We start from the raw sequence: 19,798 nt of genomic DNA, 5'->3' as shown, positions 1-19,798 counted from the left end.
ATTCCCCCACACTTAAAAATACATTTTTGTAAGTGCACATGCATGTATACCTATATAAATATATACTGTTGTGTTTTTTGTATTTTTCCCACAAAGAAGCCTTTTATTTAAGGAATACAAACTTCATGCATTTCATAAGTACAACTTTAGGAATATAGTGATTCTTCCCACCATACCTGCCCTCCCACCCACTCTCCCACCCCTCCCCCTCCTCCCTCTCACATTCGTCATCCCATTCTCCACTAAGATCCATTTTCAATTAACTTTATACACAGAAAACCAATTCTGTACTAAGTAAAGAGTTCTACAAAACAACAACAACAACAACAACAAAAACCTGTTCCTCAACAGTCAAGACAAGGGCTGTTAAAAGTCATTGTACCTGGAAGTTAACTTCACTTCTTTTATTTTTTTCAGAAACTTAATTAACTTTAAAGAAGCCCTCAAGAATGAGTGAGCACTTAGACATAGTTATAGTACAACTCTGAGGACAGAGTTCCTGCATGGGAAGTTAGTGCGCAGTGACTCTTATTGTTAATTTAACAATTAACACTCTTATGTATGACATCAATAATCACCCAAGGCACTTGAGCTGCCTAGGGTATAGAAGCCTTTTGATTCCACAAACTCCATCAGTATTTAGACAAGGCCATAAGTAAAGTGGAAGTTCTCTCCTCCCTTCAGAGAAAAGTACCTCCTTCTTTGATGACCACTTCTTTCCACTGGGGTTTCACCCACTGAGGTTCTTTATGTAGGACATTTTTTCCCCACAATGTTTTGGCTTTCCATGTCTGAAATGCTCTTGTGGACTTTTCAGCCAGACCAGGATACCTTAAGGGCTGATTCTGAGGTCAGAGTGCTACTTAAAGTGACTGTCATTCTATGGAGTCTGATGTGTAGACTGCTTCTCATGTTGGAACATTCACTCATTTTTTTTCTTCCTTTCCTGCCGTCACAGGTCTGGATCCCAAGGGTTCTCCTTAATAAGCATCCTATGTACTCCATTCCAGCACAGAGCCTGCCTTCTGGGACACCGAGTGCTGCAGACACTTTCTCAGTTTCTATTTAATGTCAGGACTGGATCCCTAATTTTTTTTGACAGGCAGAGTGGATAGTGAGAGAGAGACAGAGAGAAAGGTCTTCCTTTTTGCCATTGGTTCACCCTCCAATGGCCGCTGCGGCCGGCGCTTCACACTGATCCGAAGCCAGGAGCCAGGTGCTTCTCCTGGTCTCCCATGCGGGTGCAGGGCCCAAGGGCTTGGGCCATCCTCCACTGCCTTCCCGGGCCATAGCAGAGAGCTGGCCTGGAAGAGGGGCAACCGGGATAGAATCCGGCGCCCCGACCAGGACTAGAACCCGGTGTGCCGGCGCCGCAAGGCGGAGGATTAGCCTGTTAAGCCACGGCGCTGGCCACATTCACTCATTTTTAATTCTATCTATTATTATTACCACTCAGTCCTATCCATATGGTCATTTTAACACTTAAGATGGTATTTTTACCATCCAGCCTAAGGGGATTTGGGGTCCAATGGCAAGTTTTTAAAAAGTACTCTTAGAAGTCCATAAGAATGTATGCAGAACTATTTGGCTTTACAATTATAAAATTAATATACTTCATAATTACAACTTTAAGAACATGGTGATGCTTCCCACCATACCTGCCCTCCCACCTATCCTCCCACCCCTCTTCCTCCTCCCTCTTTTATTCCTACTCTTATTTTTTACTAAGATCTATTTTCAGTTGACTTCATACAGATATTTCTCTTTGTTAAGAGGTCAACAAATAGTAATATATATACATATGTGTGTGTGTGTATATATATATATATATATATATATATATATATAAACATTGCTCAACAGTCAAGACAAGGGTTCTTCAGTCATTGCTTCACAAAGTGTCAATTTCACTTCTACAGATTACCTTGTAGGTGCTCTGTTAGTTATTGCAGGTCAGGGGGAGCATATGGTATTTGACCCTTTGGGACTGGCTTATTTCACTAAGTATGATGTTTTCCAGATTCATCCATCTTATTGTAAATGACCAGATTTCATTTTTTACTGCTGTGTAGTATTCTATAGTGTACATATCCTATAATTTATTTATCTAGTCTTCAGTTAATGGGTATTTGGGTTGATTCCATGTCTTAGCTATTGTGAATTGAGCTGCAATAAACATGGGGGTGCAGAGAACTCTTTTGTTTACTGACTTCATTTCCCTTGGGAAAATTCCCAGGAATGAGATGGATGGGTCATATGGTAGGCTTATATTCAGATTTTTGAGGTATCTCCATACTGTCTTCCATAGTGGTTTTGCCAGTTTACATTCCCACCAACAGTGAATTGCGGTTCCTTTGTCACCACATCCTTGCCAGCATTTGTTGATTTCTGTATGGAAGCCATTCTAACTGGGGAGAGGTGAAACCTCATTGTGGTTTCTATTGCATTTACCTTATGGGCAGAGTGATCCTGAACATTTTTTCATGTGTCTGTTGGCCACTTGGATTTCCTCTTTCAAAAAAAGTCTGTTTAAGTCCTTGGCCCATCTATTAAGTGGCTTGTATGTTTTGTTGTTGAGTTTCTTGATCTCTTGTATATTCTGGTTATTAATCCTTTTTCAGTTGCATAGTTTGTAAATAATTTCTCCCATTCTGTTGGTTGTCTCTTCACTTTCCTGAGTGTTTCTTTTGCCATATAGAATCTTCTCATTTTGATGTAGTCCCATTTGTTAATTTTGGCTTTGGCTGCCTGGCCTCTGGGGTCTTTTCCAAGAAGTCTTTGCCTGTGCCTATATCTTGCAGGGTTTCTCCAATGTTTTCTAATGATTTGATGGTGTTGGGTCATATATTTAGATCTTTAACCCATTTTCAGTGGATTTTTGTGTAACGTAAGGGTCTTGCTTCATACTTCTGCATGTGGAAATCCAGTTTTCGCAGCACCATTTGTTGAAGAGACTGCCCTTGCTGCAGGGATTGGTTTTAGCTGCTTGGTTGAATATGAGTTGATTGTAGATGCTTGGATTGATTTCTGGCATTTCTATTCTATTCCATTGGTCTGCCCATCTATTTTTGTACCAGTACCAGGCTATTTTGATTATAAATGTCTTATAGTATATCTTGAAATCTGGTATTGTAATGCCTCCAGTTTTGTTTTAGGTATTCAAGGTCTCCTGTGCTTCCATATGAATTTCGGCATCACTTTTCCTAGATCTGAGAAGAATGTCTTTGATATTTTGATTGGTATTGCATTGAATCTGTAAATTGCTTTCAGAAGAATGGACATTTTGATGATCTTGATTCTTCCAATCCATGAATATGGAAGATTTTTCCATTTTTTGTATCTTCTTTTACTTCTTTCTTTAGTGTTTTGTAATTCTTGTTGTAAGGATTGGGTGTTTCTCTCATGCACATTTTAGAATCTTCTATTTATGTTTTACTGTGGTCAGTTTGATTACAATGTGTCATGGCAAAGATCTTTTCTGGTCATGTCTATTAGGAGTTCTATGTGCATCCTTTACTTGGATGTTCCTTTCTTTATCCAAATTGGGAAGTTTTCTGTTTTTCACTAAAAAGGCCTTCTAATCCTTTCTCTCTTTCCATACCTTCAGGAACTCCTACAATCCATATGTTGGGTTGTTTGATAGACTCCTATAGATTCCCAATAGTGTTTTTTAGTTTTCTAATTTCCTCTTATTGTTTTTGGTTTGAATGTATAATTTCTCATGCTTTGTCTTCTAAGTCCAATATTCTTTCTTCTGCTTCATCAATTTTGTTTTTAAGACTTTCCACTGCATTTAAAATTTTTTAAATTTTTATTTCTATTTTATTTTTTTAAACTTTTATTTAATGAATATAAATTTCCAATGTACAGCTTATGGATTACAATGGCTTACCCCTCCCATAACTTCCCTCCCACCCGCAACCCTCCCCTCTCCCGCTCCCTCTTCCCTTCCATTCACATCAAGATTCATTTTCAATTCTCTTTATATACAGAAGATCAATGTAGTATACATTAAGTAAAGATTTCAACAGTTTGCACCCACATAGAAACACAAAGTGAAACATACTGTTTCAGTACCAGTTATAGCATTAAATCAAAATGTACATCACATTAAGGACAGAGATCCCACATGAGGAGCAAGTGCACAGTGGCTCCTGTTGTTGACCCAACAAATTGACACTCTAGTTTATGGCGCCAGTAACCATCCTAGGCTGTTGTCATGAGTTTCCAGGGCTATGGAAGCCTTCCAAGTTTGCCGACTCTAATCATGTTTAGACAAGGTCATAAAAGACAGGGTGAAGATGGTAACCAATGATCCTAAGAGTGGCATTTACCAGGTTTGAACAATTATACAGCATTAAGTGGGGAAGAGGACCACACAGGTTGGGAGTAGAGCCATTGGTGGTAGAGTAGAGGTTATGATTACAAAGGAATGAGGCCCAAGTGCGCTAGACAGGGTCTAGAACAAAGGACAGAGTCATTATTAGAGGAGCTAAGAAAGGTGCTGTCTAAGCTACAATGAAGTTTTCTGATTGAGAGGCAAATAGAACCTGACAGAAGGGACCTGGTAAAAATCTGTTGGGCTTTAGGCCTTGTAAGTTAAGAGGCCCAGACCTACCTATCTCTTCACATGGGGTACATCCTAAGGGAGGTGTGAACCTCCTGGGGGAAGGCACCCTGTTGACTTTCATTACTTACCTGGCCTGGGAGGAGAGCTGGCCAGGTAAAGGCAGGGGGCATCTCTAACAAGAAATTTACAGTTCTGCCTGCAATGTTGCTGACCCTACTTGACCATCCCCTCAGCTGCAGTGGTCACTTTGGAAGTTGGGCTGAGTGAAGGGCTTTTCAGCTTAGAGCCAGTAAGATCTGTGGCTCTGACCTGGGCATCCTTCGACTCCAGGGCAGGTCCATTTCCAGTGATCCAACTCTTGGCAGAGCTGCCAGGGCTCTTCACAAGCTGACTTCTGCTGAAGCCCAGGCTTACCACATTGAAAGCCACTGCAGTGGACTGGCCTGTTGGGTCTCCTTGAGGGCAGATCACTGTACAGATCAGCCATTAATAGGCCTGCCACCCATTGCTTCTGATGCCTAGCTTTCTTTTCCTCCTGGTTTTTGTTAAAGCAGACCAGAGGATGCAAGTCAAGGGAGTGCCTGTGTCCCATCTCTAATCTTCGGTGGCCTGAACTACAAGTCTATAGTCACAGGCATGTTCTATAGTACTTTTTCTAAGGTAAACAATGTCCATGAGGAAAATTATATTCTCACTTTAAAACTTTCTTTCCCTTTGGTTGAAAGGGAGGTGTTTTCTACTTACTGCTTACTTCGCTGATGGCAAAGTAAATCTAGCTATGAGATTATAATTTAAGCTCTTATTTTGGCTATGCTATTACAGAAAAATGTTAGCCATCTCTTTTATAAGGTCTAAAGATTAAATTGTGCTTCCTACAGATTCCTTCATAATAGAATTAGTTACCTACCTTGAAGAGAATAGAGAAATGAAAGAATGAGTTGGGCTTAGAATAGAGAAATGAGGGAGCAAGTCCTAGATCGCGTGCTGACAGTAGCAATATCACATGAATACTTAGCAGTTTCAACCATTCGATAACAACTTAAGAAAACATTTACCAGAAGGGCCAATGCCTTCTATAAATTTTAAGAATCATGTATTTGGAAGCACCTCTTAAATATCTAACATGGTGTAGTTTGTTTAACCAGTAAACTTAAGCACAAACATATAAAATGTTTTTAGTTTCTTTCTACCAACAAGTATAAAACATATGATACAGAGATTCAGGTCACTCAAGTTAAAAATGTATCTTTGATTAATTTTAGCAGCTTAAATTATTGACAATCTTACCTATAAGCCAATTAAAATAAAACTCTTAATAAAATTTTCCTATGTGGACATACAATATGTACACACGTATAACATAACATAATAGACCAATATAGCAATTTTAATAATAGCTTTTAAAATCTTTAACTCTTTTTTTATTTAATGAATATAAATTTCCAAAGTACAGCTTATGGATTACAAAGGCTTCCCCCCCCAACAACTTCCCCCCCCACCCGCAACCCTCCCCTTTCCCACTAGCTCTCCCCTTCCATTCCCATCAAGATTCATTTTCAATTATCTTTATATATAGAAAATCAGTTTGGTATATATAAAGATTTCAACAGTTTGCCCTCACATAGCAACACAAAGCGAAAAAATACTGTTGGAGTACTAGTTATAGCATCAAATAACAGTGTACATCACATTAATGACAGAGATCCTGCAAGATATTTTTTTTTAAAAAGATTGATTATTTTTCTATGTAATTTCCAATTTAAAACCAAGGTTTTTTTCATTTTCAATTAACTTTATATACAGAAGATCACTTTAGTATATACTAAGTAAAGATTTCATCAGTTTGCACTCACATATAACCACAAAGTGTAAAAATACTGTTTCAGTACTAGCTATATCATTACTTCACCTTGGACAACCTATTAAGGAAAGATCCCACATGGGATGTAAGTACACAGTGACTCCTCATGTTGATTTAACAATTTAACACTCATTTTGTAGATTGCCAATTGATTTGAATTGCTTTTTGTTTTTAGTAACCTCAGTTAACCATACTTTCTCTCAGTTGGTACTGTTAATACATTATTGGCTTCATCTGTTTACAGAGCCATCCCAAAGTACTGAATAAGTAGAAGTGGCTGGAAAAAGTCCATAGGAACCTATAGGAGGAGAGCTAAACACAGAACCAACAACGCTTTAGTTTTATGAGCAGCACATCATATATAACTGTGGATGACAAAAGACTTTAAGTCGCCATGTTTAAAATTATAAACTGATCAACCAACAAGAGGCACTTGCTTACTTCACAGTATTTTTTTAAGCACCTGTAGGATTTTTTTTTAACTTTTATTTAATGAATATAAATTTCCAGTATACAGCTTATGGATTACAATGGCTTCCCCTTCCCATAACTTCCCTCCCACCCGCAACCCTCCCCTCTCCCGCTCCCTCTCCCCTTCCATTCACATCAAGATTCATTTTCAATTCTATTTATATACAGAAGGTCAATTTAGTATAAATACTTCAACAGTTTGCACCCACATATAAACACAAAGTGAAACATACTGTTTGAGTACTAGTTATAGCATTAAATCAAAATGTACAATACATCAAGGACAGAGATCCCACATCAGGAGCAAGTGCACAGTGACTCCTGTTGTTGACCCAACAAATTGACACTCTAGTTTATGGCGCCAGTAACCACCCTAGGCTGTCGTCATGAGTTGCCAAGGCTATGGAAGCCTTCCAAGTTCGCCGACTCTGATCATATTTAGACAAGGTCATAAAAGACAGGGTGAGGATAGTAACCAATGATCCTAAGAGTGGCATTTACCAGGTCTGAACAATTATACAGCATTAAGTGGGGAAGAGGACCATCAGTACACACAGGTTGGGAGTAGAGCCATTGGTGGTAGAGTAGAGGTTATGATTACAAAGGAATGAGGCTCAAGTGCACTAGACAGGGTCTAGAACAAAGGACAGAGTCATTATTAGAGGAGCTAAGAAAGGTGCTGTCTAAGCTACAAGTAATTTTTCTGATTGAGAGGCAAAAAGAACCTGATAGAAGGGGCTTGATAATAATCTGTTGGGTTTTAGGCCTTGTAAGTTAAGAGGCCCAGACCTATCGATCTCTTCACATGGGGTATATCCTAAGGGAGGTGTGAACCTCCTAGGGGAAGGCACTCTGTTGACTTTCATTACTTGGCTGGCCTGGGAGGAGAGCTGGCCAGGTAAAGGCAGGGGGCATCTCTAACAAGAAATTTACAGTTCTGCCTGCAATGTTGCTGACCCTACTTGACCATACCCTCAGCTGCAGTGGTCACTTTGGAAGTTGGGCTGAGTGAAGGGCTTTTCAGCTTGGAGCCAATAAGGTCTGTGGCTCTGACCTGGGCATCCTTCGATTCCAGGGCAGGTCCATTTCCAGTGATCCAACTCTTGGCAGAGCTGCCAGGGCTCTTCACAAGCTGACTTCTGCTGAAGCCCAGGCTTACCACATTTAAAGCCACTGCAGTGGACTGGCCTGTTGGGTCTCCTTGAGGGCAGATCACTGCACAGATCAGCCATTAATAGGCCTGCCACCCATTGCTTCTGATGCCTAGCTTTCTTTTCCTCCTGGTTTGTGTTAAAGCAGACCAGAGGATGCAAGTCAAGGGAGTGCCCGTTTCCCATCTCTAATCTTCGGTGGCCTGAACTACAAGTCTATAGTCACAGGCATGTTCTGTAGTAGTTTTTCTAAGGTAGACAATGCCCATGAGGAAAATTATATTCTCACTTTAAAACTTTCTTTCCCTTTGGTCTGAAAGGGAGGTTTTTTTTTCTACTTACTGTATACTTTGCTGATGGCGATGTGAATCTAGCTATGAGATTATTAGTTAAGTTCTTATTTTGGCTATGCTATTACAGAAAAATGTCAGCCATCTCTTATAAGGTCTAAAGATTAAATTTGCACCTGTAGGATTTTACAAGTATTTAACCCTTTAGGCCTCTGGGGCTTTCTCATTAAGATAACTATCATGTCTAGTAACACAAGATCATTAGACTTTTTAATTCTCAAACATTTGTATTAATAGCATTTCCATTATAGAAACTTAAAGTTTGGTACCACATCACATCTTGACAGTCCTTCTAATATAATCCAAATAGCCTGATTAGTTGGTGTCTCTATAAGATGAGAGACATAGGTCCTTCAATTTTTCAGTTGGGCCCAAACTGGAAAAACCAAATTCCAAGATTTACTGGAAATTTTAGAGTCCAGATTGTTTGAAACTTTGATTTTTTGAATGCTTGTCAAGAATGCCAAGAAGGCTCAAAATCCAAAATATCTGGTTGAAATAAGATTCCTTAAAATCATGACATAACATAGACCAAATTTGATCATTGTTACAAGGTGATTATTCAAATCTTTGAAAATAAGCACATATTTAAATAACCCATAGCTCTTAGTAAAAATTCAGCTGTTTTTGAACAATTAGAATTTAACAGACATCAAGAGAACATAATAGATTACTTTAACATATTACTTTAACAGAGAATCAGATTTTAATTCTATGTCAAAGAGAAATTGAGCTTCCTGTGATCTTTTGCTGTGAGGTTTCCTTCCTTTACCTTCTTTCATATTGGTGACCATGTTTCTGTGTTTCTGTGTGTAACACATCTTTAAGCATCTTTTGCAGGGCAGGAAGAGTGGCAACAAATTCTTTCAGTTTCTGTTTGCTATGAAAAGTCTTAATTTCACCTTCATTCACAAATGAGAGCTTTGCAGGATATGGTATTCTGGGCTGGCAGTTTTTCTCTCTTAGTATCTGGGCTATGTCTCGCCATTCCCTTCTAGCTTGTAGGGTTTCTGATGAGAAGTCTGTTGTGAGTCTAATTGGAGATCCTCTGAGAGTAATCTGACGTTTCTCTCTTGCAGCTTTTAGAATCTTTTCTTTATGTTTCACTGTGGTGAGTTTGATTACAACATGTCGTGGTGAGGATCTCTTTTGGTCATGTTTATTAGGGGTTCTATAAGCTTCCTGTACTAAGATGCCTCTGTCCTTCTCCAAACCTGGGAAATTTTCTGCTAGTATCTCACTGAAAATGCCTTCTAATCCTTTCTCCCTCTCCATGCCTTCAGGAACTCCTAGAACCCGAATGTTGGGTTTTTTAATAGTATCCTGTAGATTCCCAACAATATTTTTTAGATTCCTAATTTCCTCTTCTTTTCTTTGGTTTGCCTGTTTCCTTTGCTGTTCTCTGTGTTCTAAGTCCGATATTCTCTCTTCTGCTTCACCCATTCTGTTTTTAAGGCTCTGTAATGCGTTTGTCATTTGATCTCTTGAATTCTTCATTCCATTATGATTTCTCGTCACTATTACAGTTTCTTGTTCTACTAGTTGTTTCATTTCATGTTGATTCCTCTTTAATATTTCATTTTCGCGAGAGAGATTTTCTATCTTGTCCATTAAGGAATTCTGTAGTTCAAGAATTTGTTTTTGAGAACTTCTTAATGTTCTTATCAATTTTTTGAGATCTGCTTCTTGCATTTATTCTATCTCATCATCTTCATAATCTTGAATTGTGGTGTCTTTTTCATTTGGGGGCATCATAGTGTCTTCCTTGTTCTTGTTACCTTGGTTTCTGTGTTTGGCATATTGTAGTTATTCTTTGATTTCTTCACTGTGGTGTTTTTTCTTGTTATACTATGACTCTAGATTAAGTGGACTGTTTTCGATGGAGCCTTAGAGGCTTGATAGGAGTGTGGACTGAGAGCTCTGTTTGGTTCCTTAGGGTAGGGTTGAGGGTGTGCCAAAGGTGACACTTCCAGGTTAGGCATGGTAAATCTCTCTCTCTTTCTTTCTTTCTTTTTTGATTGAAAAGGGAAGTTATTCCACATAGCTGAACGGAATTGGAGGTGTTTAGCAGGCCAATGATATACCCACAGGAGCCAGAGATTGGAAGCTCTTTCCCAAGGACCACACAGGGAATCTCTGCTGCCCTCGGTGTGGGCTCCAATTCTCCTGCAGTCTCCCACTGGGTTGCCAAGTTAGATGCTAATCTCCTGTTATTTCACCCCTCCCCCCAGAGTCAGGTTTTTCTGCTAGGCTCAGGGCCGGCACAGACCTGAGGTCGCCCTGCTTATGACGTATGTCCAAAATGGCGCCTGCTCTTTGTCTTGCTCGCCTTTGAGGGGTGAGTGGAGAGAGAGAAACTCGTGTCCGTATCGGTCCCTTTTTTTCCCCCTCTCTCTTCTAGTTAGCCTGGTGAACTTTTACCCATGGAGTTTCAAGCCTCGTACCCTCTAGGCTCCTCTTTCTGCTTTCCCGCTGGTGTTTTGGGCTATTGAGGTTCGGCTCACCTTGCATTCCAGCGCTGGTGTGTTGAGTCTGCCACTGGTGTCCCGAACTTGGGCTCCCACGCTCTCCACGCAGGTCCACTGTGAATCACTATTTCCAGAAGAGTTTCCTCTGCTGTTTCTTCCCCTACTCTTCCTTGACCCTGCAGTATCTCCACTTTTATTAAACTGTCTCTTTCCAGACTATCAGTGTGCTCCTTCGTATTCTGCCATCTTGTTGACTCTGTGCTGTTTTTGCATAGGAGTCTCATTCTCCATCATTTCTGGCATGGTTACAGTGATAGGAGCCCAAGGGCTTGCAGAATTTCTTCACTTTTGATTCCTGGCTTCCAACACCTCCCGTTTCTGATCTGTATCCTTCATCTTCTGCCAGAAGGTGGTCTATAGGTTATGTTTTCTTCTTACTATACGAGAGAAAAACCAGTGAATATTTACAGTCCTTAAGAGTCCAGCAGCAGCACATGAGACAGGGGCCGGCATGCAGGCAGATTTTTGGTAGCTTGCAAATGATCCTGAATTCTCCCCACCACCTGAAAGCAAATAAATGTGATTGGGAAAAGTCAGGGAGATAAAGTTCATGAGCTGCAGGCCACATCTATCCCACTGCATTTTTTACTCTATTTAATTCCTCATTTCATTTTGATTTCTCTTTAAGATCTCAATTTCATGGGAGAAATTTTCTTTCATGTCCTGTATGGATTTCAGTAGTTCATGTATTTGCTTCTGATTACTTTTATGTAATCTTATGATCAATTTTTAAAATTCAATTTCTTACATTTCTTGCATCTCATCATCTTCACAATCTAATATTGAAGTGTTGTGTTCTTTTGAGGGCGTCATGTTGTCTTCATTATTCTTGTTTCTTGAATTGGTGTATTTGTTGTTTGGCATTTGTGAAGATACTCATTGGTTTCTTCTTCTTCTTCTTCTTCTTCTTCTTCTTCTTCTTCTTCTTCTTCTTCTTTTGCTATTGTGGCTTTTTTTCTTTGTACTATGCCTCTGTAGATAAGCGGAGTGTGAATATCTAGAGTCTTGTAGTGGCTGTTTCCAGGGAGCTCTGTTCAGTTATCCAGGGTGACAGATGTGTCTAAGGTGACACATGCAGGTTTGGTGTGGTAAATCTCCTCTCTCTCTCTTTTTAATCAGAAGGGAAGTTTATTCTTCTCAGCTGAGCTCATTTCCTCAAAGGAGACCAGTGCCTGATTGCTAGCCTCAGTGGGTATAATATTCATCTGCTCTGCCCCAAAGACCAAACAAAGGATCTGTACAGTCCTCAGTGTAAGTTCAGATTACCCAAAATGTCCCTTAACAGGTAACCGGGAAGCCCTGAGTGTGTGGAGTCTCCCACAGTGACTGCCCAAAGTCCCAGCCACATTGTGAATCCTCTTACACAGCCTCAGTTTTTTTCACAGTCCCAGCACAGAAGCCTCCCACAGCCTGAGCACCAAGCCCCCTGTTCTCCCCACTACAGTTAGGAGTCTCTTCTCAGCTGGTTGCTGGGCATGGATTCAAGCTGGCACAGCTGTTCTATATGTCCAAAATGGCACCATTTCAGGACGTCATTGTAAAGTGATTGGAGAGAGAGAAACATGTCCCTCCTTTTTTATTTTTCTCCTCTAGTTTGGCAGGTACACCATCCCCCACAAGGGTCCAAGCTGGGTTCCCTCTAGGCTCTTCCTGAAGCTTTAGTGCCAGTGGCTTGGGCTGCTGCTGTCCTCACCTCACTTTCCAATGCTGTTACACAGGCTCTCGGCTGCTGGAGTACTGAGTTGTGGGTGTCTACGCTCTCCATGTAGGTTCACTGTGTCCCTCTAATTTCCGTAGAGATTCATCTGCCATTTTCTCCCTAACTCTTCCCTGAGACTGCACTCTCTCCACTTTTTTAAAACTATCTTCTCCTGGACTAGAGCAGTAAGTGCCCTTCTTACTCCACCATGTTGGAACCGAGCCTGTGGTGGCTTTTATCTTTGGGCTATGTCTGTTTGGATTAGTGCAGTGTCTGCTTTCAGTGAATACCTAGAGGCCAGTGGTAAGTGTGGCCAGGGAGCTCTGTTCAGTGCTCCAGGGTAAAGGGAGTATTAAGGTGACACCCAGGTTGGGTGTGGTAAATCTCATTTTTATCAGAGGGAAAGTTTGTTCTGCTCCTTTGGCATAGTCTCAGCTCACCTCCTCCCTTCAAAGGAGACCAGTGCCTGGGCACTAGCCCCAGTGGATATAATGTTCTTCTGCACTGTCACAAAAACCACACAAAGGATCTGTGCATTCCTCAATGTAAGCTCAGATTCCCCAGCAATATCCCTCAGCAGAGACCAAGGGAGTCCTGAGAATGTGGAGCCTCTCATAGTGACTGCTCAAAGTCCAGCCACACCCTGAGCCTCCCCACGCAGCCTCAGTGTTTACACAGCCCCACATCCCCAGTGTTTTCACAGTCCCCGCACACAAGCCTCCCACAGTAACAAGCACCCAGCACCCGCCCCCCACTATCAGTTCTCCCTGCCAGGTTCAGGTGTCTCCACTCGGCTGGTTGCTGGATGTGGACATGAGCTGGTGCAGCTGTTATATTTGTCCAAAATGGTGCCTACTCTCTATCAGCTTGTTATAAGGCACGGTTGCAGGGTGATCAGGGAGAGAAATGTGCCCTCCCTTTTTTCTTTTCTAGTTTGGCAGGTACACCAACACCCACAGGGCTTCAAGCTGGATTCTATCCAGGCTTTTCCTGCAGCTTTATTGCCAGTGGTTTTGACTGCTGCAGTCTGGTCTTACCTCACTATCCTAAGCTGGTGCAGAGGCTCTTGGCTGCATGTCCACAGTTTCCATGTAGTTCCATTGTGTCCCTATAATTTGTGTAGAATTTCCTCTGCCATTTTCTCCTTAACTCTCCCATGATATTGTATTCCTTCCCTTTTTTAAAACTATCTTCTAGACTAGAGCAGTAAGCTCCCTCCCCACTCAGCCATCTTAATCTAATTGCTCAATCTATGCTGTTGTGTGTGTGTTTTTTTTTTTTGACAGGCAGAGTGGACAGGGAGAGAGAGAGAGAGAAAGGTCTTCCTTTGCCGTTGGTTCACCCTCCAATGGCCGCCATGGTGGGCACGCTGCTGCCGGTGCACCGCGCTGATTCGAAGTAGAGCCAGGTGTTTCTCCTGGTCTCCCATGGGGTGCAGGGCCCAAGCACTTGGGCCATCCTCCACTGCACTCCCGGGCCACAGCGGAGAGCCAGCCTGGAAAAGAGGCAACCGGGACAGAATCTGGTGCCCCAACCAGGACTAGAACCCGTTGTGCCAGCGCTGCAAGGTGGAGGATTAGCCTGTTGAGCCATGGCGCTGGCCAGCTGTTGTGTTTTAAAATAATTACATGAGTGCTGTCATACTGAGTTACTCAGTTGTTTACTTTTTCCACTCACCAATAAATCCAATATGTCTTTTCATGCCTGTTTACTTATGAAACATTCATAGTAACCACAGTATAGTTGTTTTCTGGTACATTTAACCATTCTCCAAATGATGAACATTTGGATTTATCTAGTCTTTTCCTGTTAGAAGCAATGCTTCAACAAACATCCTTTCTTGTGCCTCTTTATGTCTCATATGTCCTCAAATGCTTTTCATATAACTTGTTGCTTTGTTTTTAATGTGGTCCCCCCACTCCCAAAGCATGTTGGAAATTTAATCACTGATGCAAAGTTGTGGTGAAGTGGGGCCTAATGACTGTTCATTAGGCCATGAGGACTCTTCACTCAAGAACTGATCACTACTGTTATCCTGAGAGTGGGTTTATTATTCTCTCTCTCTCTCTCTCTCTCTCTCTCTTTCTCTCACTCTTCCTCTCTGCCCTTCCACCATAGATGACACAGCAAGAATCCCTTTGCCAGATGATGGCCTTGCAGCCTCAGACTTCCCAGCCTTCTGAATTGTGAGGCAATGGATTATAAATCAGCCAGTCTGTGGTATTCTGTTATAACAGCACAAATTAGACTCAGACACTTGTCATCAGAAATGCTTATCTAGGATTCTAGGTAGTCCCAAGAGTGCTATGAATATTAGTTTTGTGGACTATGGCTATATTCCAGGAAACTAATAAGCTAAGATAAATCATAAAAGAGCCCATGAATTATGGAGCTACACAGAGGTATTCACAAAAGACTTACAGATTGGGGAAATGAACTGGATAAAGTGTGGGAGTAAGTTGAGACAAGTTGAGTCATAGGAATAGTTCAGATACACTTTGAGGAAATGCTTAGATTTAAATAGTTAATAGAAATGTTTTCACTAGAGGAAAAATAGCATATTGAGGTTAGGTAGGAATAAGTGGCAAACACATGTTTGAAATCTGGTAAATTAGGAAACTGAAGAGATGAAGCAAGGGACCTCCATGAAGGCCTTAAAGTACAATATTGGAAATTATGATCGAAATGGCTAAACTCAACAGGTGCACCTAGAAAATAACTATTAATGAATAAAATAAGAATAAATTTTCTTGAACTCATTTCCTGTAGTGCTTTTCTGAAAGAACATCATGCTTCTCTCTAGCTTATTTTTCTTTGTTTTCATCATAATTCCTCCCTTATTTCCTATCTTTATTGCTTAGATACAGGAAGCAAAAAATAGGCAAGAGAGCATGTCATGGTCCATAGCTGGAGAAGCTGTGTGACTCAGGAGACCAAACAAGGTTGGGATACAGGAAATATGCCTTGACAATGTTCTTATACAGATGTGTCACTTGATTTTTTTAAAGTATCTATTAATATGCCAATATGTATTTTGGGATTGTTCCTTTCTATGTGTTCCTATGGCATGTTGCTTTTATTCACATCATACCACTGATTTCATTCTGATTTGTATTATAGGTATTTACAATTCTGAGGATGAATAATGGTGGCTTATGGGGCATCTTTAAACCATATGTGTGCTTTATTTGACTAATACATGTTACCTTAAAATATTTCAAAAATAGTGAGGTTCATACAAAAGTATAAATTTTGGGGGCTGGCATTGTGGTACAGTGTTAAGTTGTAACTCTGGTATCGCATATTGGAGTGTGATTTCAAGTCCTGGATATTCTTCCTATCTAGCTCCCTGGAAGGGAGATGGCTCAAGTATTTGAGCCCATGGCACTCATGTGTGAGCCCCAAATGGAGTTCCTGGTTCCTGGCTTTGGGATCTGGGCTGGCTCAGATTTGGCTGTTGCAGCTATTTGGGGGAGTGGACCAACAGATGGAAGATACTTTCCTTCTTCACTCTCTCTCCCTCCTCTCTCTGCCTTTCAAATATTTTTTAAAAGATTTTTTAAAAATCACACTGATTTTAAAATTTTACCACACTGATTTATAATCCATTGCCTCACAATTCAGAAGGCTGGGAAGTCTGAGGCTGCAGGGAGAGGGAGAGGGAGAGGCAGAGGCAGAGGCAGAGGCAGAGGCAGAGGGAGAGGGAGGCCTTTCATCTGTTGGTTCACTCCCAAGTGGCCACAATGGCTGGAGCTGGGCTGGTCTGAAGCCAAGATCCAGGAGATTCTTCTGGGTCTCCCATCTGGATGCAGGGGCCCAAGTTCTTGGGCCATCCTCCACTATTTCCTAGGTGCATTAGCAGGGAACTGTATTGGAAGTGGAGCAGCTGGGACTACAACTGGTGCCCATATAGGTTGCTGGCAACACAGGTACTATGCAACAACATTGGCCATCAAATAAAATCTTTTAAAAATATGGATTATTTTTTAAAATTTTTATTTAAGGTATACAAGTTTCATATATTTCATATTATACAGATTTAAGACATAGTGGTACTTCCCCTCCCTCACACTCACATTCCTACTCTCACCCCACCTCAGATTCCCATTCTTAACTTTTACATTGATCAGTATACTTAGTGATCATATAGTTAACCCTACTCTAAGTAAAGGAGTTCAGCAATTAATATTAAGATAAACAAAACAGAACAAAATAAAACAAAACTAAACAAAAGATTGTTCCTCAATGGAAGAGACAAGGGCTATAGACAGTCATCCATTCTCAAAATAATGTCTATTTCACTCCAATACATTACATTTAAGGTATTCTATTAGTTGCATCAAATCAGGGAAAACATAGTAGTTGTCTTTTGGGGGTTGGCTTATTTCACTAAGTATAATGGTTTCCAGTTGTGAATGTCTTGTGGCAAAAGAAAGGATTTCATTTTTTTTTACAGTTAAGTAGTACTCCATAGTGTATATATACACCATAATTTCTTTATCCAGTCAATAGTTGATAGACATCTGGGTTGATTCATATCTTAGCTATTGTGAATTGTGCTGCAATGAATATGTGGATACAGATAACTCTTTCACATACTGATTTACTTTGGTTTGGGTAAATTCCCAGGAGTGGGAAGGATGGATCATATGGCAGGTCTATATTCAGATTTCTGAGATATCTCCATACTGTCTTCCACAGTGGTTGCACCTGTTTACATTCCCACCAGCAATGGATCAGGGTACCTTTTCCCCACATCCTTGCCAGCATTTGTTGTTTGCTGATTTCTGTATGCAAGCCATTCTAACTGGAGTGAGGTGAAACCTCGTTGTTGCTTTGATATGCATTTCCCTGATGGCAAGTGATCCTGAGCTTTTTCTCAAGTGTCTGTTGGCAATTTCAATTTCTCCTCTTGAAAAATTCCTGTTTAAGTCCTTTGCCTATTTCTTTACTGGATTGTTTTGTTGTTGAATTTCTTGAGCTCTTTATATATACTGGATATTAACCCTTTATCAGTTGTGCAATTTGCAAATATTCTCTCCCATTCTGTCAGTTGCCTGTTCATTTTGCTGAGTGTTTTCCTTTTTTCTTTTTTTTTTTTTTTTTTTTTTTTTTTTTTTTTTTTTTTTTGCTGTGCAGAAGCTTCTCAGCTTGGTGTAATCCCATTTGTCAATTTTGGCTTTGATTGCCTGTGCTTCTGGAGTCTTTTCTAAGAACTGTTTGCTTATGCCAATGTCTTGTAGGGTTTCCTCCATGTTCTCTAATAATTTGATGGTATCAGGTCATAGATTTTTTTTTTTAATTTTTAAATTTTTTTGACAGGCAGAGTGGATAGTGAGAGAGAGAGACAGAGAGAAAGGTCTTCCTTTTTGCCGCTGGTTCACCCTCCAATGGCCGCTGCAGCCGGCGCATTGCGCTGATCTGAAGCCAGGAGCCAGGTGCTTTTTCCTGGTCTCCCATGCGGGTGCAGGGCCCAAGCACTTGGGCCATCCTCCACTGCCTTCCCGGGCCATAGCAGAGAGCTGGCCTGGAAGAGGGGCAACCGGGATAGAATCCGGTGCCCCGACCGGGACTAGAACCCGGTATGCCGGCACTGCAAGGCAGAGGATTAGCCTGTTAAGCCACGGCGCCGGCCAGTATCAGGTCATAGATTTAGGTTGTTTCCATTTTGAGTGGACTTACCAAGAAAAAAAAGGAGATAGTTTCATGATCAGAAAATAGAAGGTAACTAGCTAAATACCACAGGAACTAAGTAACTCATCCAAGGATCCACAGCTAGTTAGTGGGGGGTGGATATCTTAAATTAAGATGCACGTTTGTTTCTAGTGCCTGTATTCTTAACTAGTTCTTAATTTGGTTAGGCTAATTTGATCGCAATCTATATTGTGTCAAAACTAGTAAACTATTTGAATGCTGGTGCTAGAAATATGACTCTTTTTTTAAAAAAATTGTTTATTTATTTGAAAGGCAGAGTTACACAGAGGCAGAGAGAGAGAGAGAGAGAGAGAGAGAGAGAGAGAGGTCGGTCTTCAATTTGCTGGTTTACTCCCCAGATAACCTCAACAGCCTGCACTGTGCTGATCCAAAGCCAGGAGCAAGGAGCTTCTTCCAGGTCTCTCATGAGGGTGCAGGGGCCCAAGGACTTGAGCCATCTGCTATTGCTTTCCCAGGCCATAGTAGAGAGCTGGATTGGAAATGGAGTAGCTGAGACTTGAACCAGCGCCCATATGGAATGTTGGCACTGCAGGTGACGGCTTTATCTGCTACGCCACAGCACTGGCCCCACAAATATGACTTCTTGCTGTTGACCATAGGTATAAAAATCATTTCTAAGAAATTAACATTTTTAGAGATATTATTTTGCTCTCTGAATTGTGTGCCTTTGTGGACAGGGCCTGCAGTGCCCAGTGTTCAGACATTGTGGATCTAACTAGGACCACAGAAAGGGATCGAATACTTGTCAGTTGAATGACAAGTTCAAGTTACTGTGTTTTGGTCAATAGATTCACGAGAAGTTCTAAAAAACAACTAGTAGCTAATGGAGGAGAATTACACTTTGAAGCAGGATTCCGCTTACTTGTCAGTCTTCTTGGTAAAGGTTTTCCTGATGAAACTTGTCTGCATTTTGTTTCTTCAGTTCAATGAGTCAGGAGTTTAAAATGTGGACATCTGGCTGCCAGCAGGGTCCTGCAGCTTTCTACTGGAAGGTGCCCACCACAGCTGTCCTGTGAGTGCAGTGATCATCATGCCAGCATTAAAATGGCTTTGGAGGAAAATTTGTTTAAAGGGTTATATCCTGGGAATTTTTGTTCCTCCATTGCTATTCAAATGTAGTTGCTGTTTTCCCAGTTAGGCAAATGTTAGAGGAAATGAAATATAAACAGAGATTAATTTCTTCTCTCTGATGTTTGATTTGTGTTAGTTGTAAGTTATGCTGTGATCCTTTTGAAGCTATTACACAGAGTTAACACACACATATACAAATTGATAATGAAATTTAAAACTCATATTTCAAAAGCAGAGCTTTGATGTGACCTTTTTATTTGGTTGGTTAGTTTTGTTTATCCAAATAGTGTATTCTTCAATACATGTTTTTGTGTGGAAAATAGCTGCCAAGTAGATCCCTCCATGCTGGGATAGACATAGTTGTGAAGGAGACTGCAAAAGC

General features: G+C 40.8%; 1 pseudogene; it reads left to right on the top strand.

The window, feature by feature from the left end:
- LOC133752554 (serine/threonine-protein phosphatase PP1-gamma catalytic subunit B-like) overlaps positions 1-19,275 on the top strand; it is a 37,201-nt pseudogene extending 17,926 nt beyond the window's left edge.
- Positions 19,276-19,798: the final 523 nt, after the last annotated feature.

The sequence above is a fragment of the Lepus europaeus genome, chromosome X (genome assembly GCF_033115175.1).
Source record: "Lepus europaeus isolate LE1 chromosome X, mLepTim1.pri, whole genome shotgun sequence".
In the NCBI taxonomy this organism is placed as follows: domain Eukaryota; kingdom Metazoa; phylum Chordata; class Mammalia; order Lagomorpha; family Leporidae; genus Lepus; species Lepus europaeus.
Note: the sequence above shows the minus strand (reverse complement) of the source record. Positions and strands in the feature narration are given on the sequence as shown.